Consider the following 10,803-nt stretch of genomic DNA (forward strand, 5'->3'; position numbering starts at 1 on the left):
GTTTCCACTGTTGTGTGTGAGAAAAGGTGTCCGTGTCATCAGCGTTGCGTAACAGTTCTTCGACACCATTAGATGTGAAATACCACATTGACTCATGGTGCCAAATATTTCTTTCAGAGAGCCAACTCTGGGTTTTGGGCCTTGAGTTAAAGAATGAGTTAAAGAAAGCCATGTTACATGTGACCTAAACAAATATGAAAATCTTAAGTCAACCAAAGTCTGTTGTCAAGTACAAAGAAGTTCAAATTGACTGTATAGCCTAAAAGAGCAGCAAAATAGATGACCTTATAAAGACAATGCTTATTGGAAGCACGAATTCTTTGATGGTTTTGCTATTTTGTGGATTGTATTTCTCATAAAATTTTCCACTGGCATTTTGTGCAGTTTTGCAAACACAGCTACCCCTAAACAGTCATCTGCATACTCAACCATTCAACCTTAAAACAAACTGACATCCTCCCACCTATACCCTTAACATTACACAATCTCTGCTCCAACAGACCCCCCCAAAAAAACCTAATCAGTCCGCCTTGTATCGGTTTTATATATAATCTATTAGTGTACTTATCTGTCTTAATGGACGTGTCAGTAAAGGAAAAACCTATTTAAACAGAACTTAACAACTATCTCTGTGTCCACTGAGTACAAAACGGCTCATGAGTATGTGTGGGTGGAGGCCTGCAGAGAGAAAACAGGATGGAGAAAACGAGTCTTGAGATGACTAGACGCGCGAGACAGAGATGCAGAGAGAGTGTGTGTGTCTTTGAGTGAGTGCATGTGTGTATTCCCCTCAGCCCGATTAAGCTGTTGCATTACTGCTTTCCCCTACCCAGCACTTTGAGCCTCAATCCCATTCACACAGCAGAGATTATCCACCTGTGTCTTAGAAAAACAGTGAGTGCAGAGCGGAAAAAGGAAAGAAAATTTTGATTATTTCAGTTATGAAGATCACATGATTCGATTGAAAGTTACTCAAAGGAGTAGACTGACACTAATAATTTCCTAGACGAGGACAATTCCATCAATAAAGTTATCTTTGCTTAGCATATAGACTGTAAACAGAGGGTAGTTTAGTTTCACTACTTTACATGTTTTCAATGTTAATCCAGCAACTGGCCACACTTTATATTAATTCTGGCATCAAATTATATCACAGGCAATTACAGATCTACGTTGCTGCTAGCGAACTCGCAACAGCATTAACTGATAACTCCACAGGACTGTAACGTATAAAATAAAAAGCTACAGGCTAGTTTAAACCTTTGGGTGTTGTTGTGGCAGCTACAATGATCTTTTATGTAGAGTTTACGAATGAGACATCTGCAGAGGTGCTGGTTTTGGCTGATTTTGTTGTTCTGGACTAAATGCTTCTTTCTTCTAGGCTCTGTGCTAAGCTGCAGTAGTGGTCAGAAGCTTACATACACTCAATCAGGAGCATAAATGCCATGGTAATTTTGATCTTTTAATGATTTCTTTGAACTCTTCTATTTTCCAGGGTAGAATGATTAAAATGCATACATCTTTAACGACATTAAAGAAACAAAAATTGGGTGCACAAGTTTGGATTTATTCAGAATTTCTCTAATCCTTATACATATAGGCTCAAATATATACATACACTTAAATCTAATAAGAGGAGCTAAAAGTTCTCTAATTTCTTTTAACTTGATAGTGTCATGGGCAATTTAAAAGCACAAAAAAGAATTTATTTGACAGAACTTGTTGGATTGGATCAGAACAATGGGAAAGTCCAAGAAGCCGAGGTAGATTTAAGAAAGAGAACTTCAGATTTACAGTTGGGAAGTTCTCTTTGAGCTATTTGTCCACAATGTTTTGAGGATTTAAGATGAGGTTTTTCAAACTGTCAAGCATGGTGGTGGTAGCCTCGTGCTCTGGGGCTGTTTTACTGCCAGGGTTACTCGTAAATTGCACAAGGTGGATGGAGTAATGAAGGAGAACTACCAAAGTCTTCAGCTCCACCTGAAATGAACAGCTAGACACTTGAAACTTGGACACAATTGGGTGTCCACAACAGGACATTTGTCTCAAATACAGCCCTCACCTCAACTCTATTACAAATTTGTTAATTACACTTAAAGTCCGGCCAGGAAACCAACTTATATCTGCCAAGAACTGTCAAACGTCCAATCACAAGTATGCCTGAAGGCTGTCAGTAGCTACCAAAAGTGTCCGGTCCCGGTGCAGCCTGCTAAAGGAAATTAAATGTTAGTGGAGGTGTCTATATTTGAACCTGTATGCACACGTTTGACTCTTTGTGGATTAGAGAAAATCCAAAATAAATTCAAATGTGCACACAATTCTTATTTTAAAAAGTCATTAAATATGTATCCTGTACAAGACAAAGAAAAGCTCAAAGAAATCCCGTACATTATGAGTGTCATAGAAACATCATGACCACGACTGCACATTCATTTTTAATGTGACTGAATTGCATATTTGAACTTTACATGACTGGATGTAACTGCATGTGTCAGTCCACAGAAGGAGTAGTTTTATTGCAACAGAAAATGAGAACAGTGGACATAAGGTGCAAGTTACCTGGTAAGATTGTGGTCGTTAACCACTTGGTACTGCTTTCAGTCCGTTGTGATGAGAACTGAATATGTGACCAAGTTTGAAACACCAAGGAACTACTGACAGCATTTTTGTTTATCAAGCAATTTAAATATGTAGCCTACAGATACTTAATGATGTGAAAGTGAAAATTTAAACATGCCCTGACTACGTTAGAAATAAAGGTTTCTTTTTATTCATTATGAGAGAGAGCTGTGAGCTGTAAAGTCTTGCATCAGTTGCAACAAGGTGCCTGCAGGTCCTGTTGGCTTCCTCAAAAGTTTACCCCATGCCATGCTACTGTGTATGAGTGGCACCAGTCTTATTCATAAAACAACTAAAGCTACAAAATCAACATCACGTTGAGGTTATTTTGTCAACTACAGCTTCCAAGGTAAAGAATAAACCTACATTTTGAACTCTCTTCACAGTTTTATGAGATATTTACTCATTATATGTCAGTTTCAATGTCTGAATGCCATTTCTTTCCCTCCAGCAGCAGTCAGCGGTTAACATACACGTAAAAACAAACATTTTAAATCACATTGCTTCTTGCTCCACCCTCGTCTTCCTCCCACTTCTTCTTCTTTCAAGCTTAAGCAGAGGTCTGATGTGCTGCTTCTTTTTCTCACGTCAGCAAACCTCAGCAGAGACAGGCAGCCAAGAGCTGTGGGGTCGGAGGTGCAGCATAAATTACAGCGCTGCTTTTCAGTCTTTCTCTCTTGCTGACACACACACACACATTAGCAAACACTCCCCTCTTTCTCCCCTGACACACATTTTCTCACACTTGCGCACACAGCTGCCGAACAGCTGCTTGATCCACAAGGAGAAACAAGAAGAATCCGGTCGCCTACCTCTCAGATATGCATCTATGACACACACACATGCATACACTGTGAGCCACTTTAGAATTACCACCACACACAGCAGGGCTTTTTATTCACCAATAAAACAGCCACAGAACTTTTTGTACTCTTATTTGAAGCTTTCAACAGACACATAAAAGACAGATATAACTCTAAAAATATGGCATTAAAAGAAAGCAGACTCTTTGATATATTTGTCATTTAAGTATTATTGATTTCATGTTTCTATGGTCACTTTTGAGCTTAAAAAATGTAATTATTATAAAAGGAATCTTGATAAAACTTATCATTTATACACACAGATTTGTTGAGTTTAAAATAATGCAAAACAACCAGCTACCAAAACCTACTATTTAAGCTCTTAGCTTGCTGATATTGAAAATCCTCTGTTTAATTTTTTTCTGTCTGGGTATTCTATTTTTATAGTGATTAAAAGGAAATTTCTCTCATTTGTCAGTTATTTGACTTTGTTTGTGGGTGTTAAAAAATGCTGCCTACAGTGGATGTGCAGTAAATCTGCAGTGCTTATGAATCAATGTTTAACAGGGCAAAGGCAACAAAACTTGTCATACAAACCATAGAAAAAGTAGTATTAAATTTGTTTTTGGATGTTTTTTAGCCTTAAATTTGATATTTTTTAATTAGGCATGAGCACATGTGATGGCAAGCCACACCTCACTACTAGTTTACTTCACTTTGCAGTCAGTCCTTAAAATATATTTTACTCATTGTCCAATATATTTTTTCATTATTAAATTAAATGGTTTATTTTTCCATCACACATTACAAAACATGTTTTAATGTTGTATTAATACATCTTCCTTTGCTTGAGTTACCCGGGGCACATGGCTTCTCCTTCCTGGTTGCAAAAGGTGTGGCTAAGGGCTGAGGGATCTAAAGTAGTGCTGAGAGCCTCATTGGACTGAACCACATGTTTCATTGCCCGGGGGGTGTTTGGAGTTTGTTTCATTGTTTTGTGTTAGTTTGCTATATGGCAGCCATTTTGTCTTCCCCTGGTGTGTCATATGGTTTAGCTAAGCAAGTATTTAAGTTCCCTGATGTCTCGTTTTCGTAGTTGTTGTTTGGAGTTGAGTTTATTGAATTGACCTCTTTTATTGGTCTGCCTGTGTAAGTTTTGGATTTGTTTGTCATTTTTCATATTTTTAGATCAATAAAAACCGACCTTTTTGAATGCAACGTGTCCTCTGTGCTTTACTGCTTGGTCCCTGACACCATTTTTAGGTGGGAAGGTGGTCCATAGACGTTTGCAGCTTAAGTGGCAAAAACTGCACTTCCTCTAGGTGAAACTTGAGGTTGGCTATTAAGTGGAGTCAATCTTCCCCATAAAAATGGTTAACTTTAAAAGTGGTTTTGGCTCCTGTGAATCCTTTTCCTTACATAACAATTATTTAATAACTTACCCACCTGGATAACTGACTTGGAGTCTGCCAGGTCTCATCCATAGTTCCAGTTGTTAATAATCATTTTCCCACCAACCTCCAGCAACAGTGAGTATTCCCCACGGTTTGTTGGGGAATACTCATTATTCCTACTTGACAGGTGGTTGATTGGTCATTAGGCCTGCATGACTGGGCCTTATTTACTTGATCACCCTAAAATGCAAAAACATCCCAAATGGATGTTAAAGCAACTTCTGGCTTCACAAAAACCAGCGGCTGTAAAGGTGCTAACCTTTAAAAATCTTGTCTTTGGTTGGATGCTAGAAAGTATAAAGGATGGGCATACCTTCTTTAATTTAAACTCCTGTTAGGAAGCCTTGACTTGAGCATTTTTGCTGTCACCATCTTAGTGTTTTGTAACTGGCCAAGATCTGACTAACAATATCTAGGATCCTCATTAGCTAATAACTTGTGGTTGACTTACATTAGCCTTTCTGCCTCTAAAAGTACCATCATTTATTAGTTGTGCTCAAAAATCAGCAATTGAACCAACAGACTTAGACACATAGGCTCTTAACTTTGGTTTTCATATCAGGAAGCACACTGCCATCTTGTATACTGGATATGATAATGTGTAACTGGCTTGCTTAATCAGGTGCATCTGTAATTCACAACATTCAAAGACTCAAAGACACTCACCGTAGAGACCAAAACCATTTTTGTGCCAGCTAAAGAAGTAGTAGATTAAAATACTGATAGCACTATGTATATTAGTTTAACGGTGCCACAGAAAGGTTTCATAAACACTGGGAACACCTGGCATGCTCACTAAATTACATTTCATCAGGTTTATTTATTCGATACCAGTAATTCAGTTTGCCGGGACCAGTCTGTGTTCACAGCTGCCTGACAACTGGTCCCAGAAAAAAATCTCCAGCACTCAAACCCCCTCAAAGCAGCACTTTGTGCAAATTAACAAGCCTGAGCAGGTGAATTAGTCAGGCCATGCTAGCTGTTTCAGTGTTTTCAGTCTTTGTGCGACCAACTCATCTCCAACTCTCCACCAAAGAGCAAAAAGATATTTTCCCAGACTGTTTCCCCCAACGCCTTCATATTTCTAAATGTGACTCCCGCGGCGTATCACATTTTCCGCAGTGCTTTGTTAGATTTAAATGCAACTGGGCGTTTAAGCGCCAGAAATGAGGAACAACACTTGCACATTCTGTCTGTGTGAGCAGAGAGGAAGACTGAACAATGAGAATCTTTGTAAGACAAGAAGAGGCTGTTTTCAGGCCTCCAAGGCCCTCTGAATCAGTTACATACAAAGCTATGCATAAAGTAAAACACATAGCACACTGTTTCTGCACCCGGAACACACTATTAGACATGTAATACCTCCAAATATCTTCTTCTGGGTCAGTATTAAGGATCTGAGTGTACTTCGGAGTTGAGTAATAACAAACACATGCTGCTTCTCTAAGCTTTAAAATGAAATGACTCAGGGTTGGGAGTAATCAGTTATATAGTAAGTGGACTCAGTGCTGTAGTTAAGGTTCCTGCAGTCAGTGATTGCCTTCACTTAAGCAGAAAATATGAGCCATTCATGGGTTTTCTATGTAAAATCAAAGAGGGTCAGGGTAACCGAGCAACGTTGCCATGGTTAACTAAAACCAAACTAGAAAAACTAAAATAAAATTATGAGTGGAAAAATTTTAGTTAACAGAAATAAAAAATAAAAATAAAAAACAAAACAAAACAAAACTTTTGCTGCAAGGAATAAAAAAAACTGAAACAATAACTAAAATAAAATAAAAGTAAACAGGAAATGTCTGATGTAGTTTCAGTCTGATGAAGCTGTTTACTGAGACTTGAGATGTCTGCATGACTGTGAGTGAGCTGCCAAACAAAGTATTGTGCTTGTGTTGTAATACCTGTTCTAAATCCCTTTTCTGATAAAAAGAAATCTTATTATAACAGCAAAAACCAGCGAAAACTAAACAAAAGCAAGAAAACAATCTCTGAAATGTAGCATAACTTGGAAATAGTCAAATAGATTGCATTCGTTGTACAGTTGTTTCTGCTGCTTACAAAAGAAAAAAGATAAATATATCCATAAGTCAAAATTCTAGTTTAGTTATCTTAACATTTTTGACTTGCTTAGAAGTTTCAGTCAGTAAGTCAAAATCTTGAGGTAATAACTCAAAATTTCAACTTAGGTCTGGCTTTCAAAAAAAATTAAAGATATTTTAACTTGTGGAAGCAAGCTTCCATAGCTCTGGGCCTCAGTTTATTTCCTGTTCATTATTTAAAACTCAGCCATCGACCTGATACAAGGTTTGTTTCAAACAACACCTAAGCACACATCGTGTTTGTGGGCATGTGATTTACTTTGGCAGAAAAACTCCTGAAACTCTTCAAATATTGAGATCACTGAAATATCTGAAAGTTGTAACAATCAAAAACTTATGACAACAAATGTTTAAAAAAAACATCCATACATACAACTTTCCATCATTCTCAACACACCAATTTGCCAGTTTTTATAAAAGTTATGTAAAAGTAGAATTCATGACATGAAACATTTTTTTCCAATTATACAACTTAGTCATTTGAAGGTTAAATAGCTTTGCGTAGTTATATTAAAACTACTGGGTGGAGGTGAAAGACTGCAGTGTCATACAACTGTTTATCGCTCACGTCTGTAACAGTTAAGTGCTCTCAAGTTAAACAGGGGCCTTTGTGGGTGGATGAGGTGTATTTGTTTCCTGATATTTGTCACTACAGCTCGGGGGAGAAGATTCAACGGTTCCTCAAGCACAGCCCCAGGACATGAGGCACCCAGACCGGTGGATGCAGCACCACCTGCCTGAAACCTGACAACCTGTCAGGATTTGATTTGACACTGCAACTATTATATTGTAATACATATTCACAAGAACGACATGATTTTGTGACACAATATTTTGTAACACAGGAAGCCATTGATCCTCTCCAGGCAGTACTGTCTGGTTTTCACCAGTAGTACCTGGAGTAACACAGGCATGCATCATCAGTGATGACTTATAAATGATTAGACATTTATAAGTCATTTGTACAAGTCAGCAGTGGAAGTAATTTTCCAGATGTACCACGATGGTATCTTACAGCTGTCATTCTGCATTTTAGGACAGGCTGAGCCTGTAGCATCTCGGAAAAGAACATTCAGTTGTGGTCAGTATTTGCATACGCTCATCATGAGCATGATGTCATGGTAATTTTGAGGTTTTAATTATTTCTTTGAACTGTTCTTTTTCCAGGTTGGAATGATTATACAGCATGCATATTTAATGCCTTTAAAAACCCCAATTTAGATAACAAGGTTGAATTTATTTTGGATTTTCTCTAATCTACACAGCATCAAATACAAGCTCAAATATATACATATACTGATTTAAATATTTTAATAAGGTGCTGAAGCTTCTATTTACTTCCTACTAGTGATCACGACTGACTATAACAGTCAGTTTCCTCTTTGGTAGCATAAAAGTTATTTATTTTTCAACACTCACTGGAACACCAGTGTCAGTGTCCACAGTGAAACGACCATATACTACCATGCACTGAGAGGGTGCTGACCAATAAAGAAGCTCCTGTTCCAAAATTGACATGCGTGAGTGAAATTTCAGCTGCCTACTTGGACAAGCCAAATGGCTTCTGGACAAAAGTTTTATGGTCAGACACAAAGATTGAGCTATTTGGCCACAGTGTTTGGAAGATTACATTTTTTTTAACTTCAGGTCAAATCAGCAGCTTAGATGGTTCAAATGTCAAACACAATTGTGTTCCAACAGGACAATGATCCCAAACACATATCAAAAGTGGTTTGGAATTGGATGAAGCAAGCTAATAGTATGCTTCTGGTAGGGATTTTGCAAAGCCCTGATCCTCAACCCTATTGAAAATTTATGCTTAAGCCGGGGGTGTACCAGGAAGCCAACCAATTCCACCAACTCTGCAAAGAAGAGCGGTCAAATATCCAGCTGGAATTATGCCTGAAGGTTGTTGACCCTGAACTGGATAAGCGGAAGAGAGTCGATTCAAACTTATGAACCCAATTTTTGCTTTTAGAATCATTAAAGGTGTATGGAGTACAGTCATTCCATTCTGTAAAAAGAGCAGTTCAAAGAAATCACTCAACGCCTAAAATTACCATGACATTCATGAGTGCATAAAAATTTCTTACCACAACTGTAGATATGTTTTTTCCATGTCATAGGTTGAACTACTGTAGCTTATCATTCATTAGGTCACAGGCAGAGCTCTATGTGGGTGAGGGTGCATTTTAGCTGCATGCTAAACAAGCATGGTTTCTAAAACTAGAAGGTGTTAGCTTTCAGATCAGTTCCTTTACACATGCATCTTAGCTCTTGAGTACATCAGTTATAACATTTCTACTTGTATGTTCTGTGTGCACTAGGTGAAACGTGCACATAAAGGAGTTAAAAATAAACCTAAACCTTACCCCTAATTTTAAATAGGTTAAGATTTTATTTCAAGAAACAAGAAGTTAAATGTACCTTTATACATTTTTTTTTAGCTGTAATCATAATTACAGACAAGTTCACAGATTTTCAAACAGGTTGGTGGATGTGTCAAATTTTTAATGTTATATTATCCTTCACAGTTTGACCTTGTACACCTATGCAAGTGCAACATTTATGATTTTATGTTATATATTAAGCAAAGAGTTTGAAAATACCTTCAGGAGACCTCTGAGTTTTTAGTTAATAATATGGAATTTCAAGAAAATCTAGAAGGAATATTTTATTAAACATCAGCATTTATTTATTTATTCTAGAGAAGCTAAAGAGATGATTGATGGCTGAATGTGTTATATGTTTAAAGCTCACTTATTCAACATTAACATGGTTTTAATTGTTTGAATAAATAGAATTTCAGGTTTTGGATTTAATTCATGCAAAATTGGACTATATTAGAAACAAATCGTGGCTAGAAGATGATCCCAGTATTAAAATATAGATATAAATCAGACCTTTATAATATGCTAAACCTTGTTTTAACTGTCACCGACCACACATGGTGATATAACCCCTGCAAGTTTACCCAATATATACTTTTTGAACTTTTCCAGTGAATTAACAGAAAACAGAGAAAACATCCTGGGTGCCAGAGCTTCTTTCTATTACTCTACATCCTAGACATTAAAGTGGTCCAGTTTTGCTATTGAAGCTGTCATATATCCCATGATACTGATGCTCAAGTTTCCCCATAGAACAAAAATGAGATCGTGACACATGGGGAACGTGTAAAACTGGTTTGGTTGCTGTTTTTCAGTAAATGTGTCTTTCAGCCCTGGAAATTTCATGTGGATATCTTTTGTATTTAAAAAATTAGGACAGCTCAAATATGCTAGAAGACATAACGCAACTCGAAAAGCAGAACACTTATAGCAATGCCTATATAATTCAAGGGCTGGTAGTTCAGAAGGAAATCCCAGAAGAAAGGTAAAATTTTGCATGGGTCATTAAATGTGCTAAACTTACTTAATATGAAACAATCAGCTCATTCTGAAAGGTTCTGGAGGCCTTTTTACAGATTTGTTTGATTTTATATTGTCATGACTCAACACAAACACTAAATGAAGGCAGTTGACTCACACTCATGCACACTGTCCCAGTGAACACTCCCCCCCCCCCCCCCATAAAAGTCTATTATTTCTATTTTGGTTAACTAAAATCTTTGCTTTTTCCACACCTATTATCTCACTGTATAATAATCTTGTGTGACGCAGGCTTATACCAGCACACAAGAGGGACAAATGTGTGCTGCAGTTCCATACAAGTAGGGTATCGTACTGCTAGATCAAATCCACATTTTGATAGTGAAAACAATGCTCTGCGCCCCACCCATCAGCTCCCACAGCGGCCTCTCCACAGAGGGTGGTTGTTGTCATTAAGCAC

This window comes from Perissodus microlepis, chromosome 8 (assembly GCF_051167445.1).
Source record: "Perissodus microlepis isolate ML-2025 ecotype Zambia chromosome 8, ASM5116744v1, whole genome shotgun sequence".
NCBI classification, from domain to species: Eukaryota; Metazoa; Chordata; class Actinopteri; order Cichliformes; family Cichlidae; genus Perissodus; species Perissodus microlepis.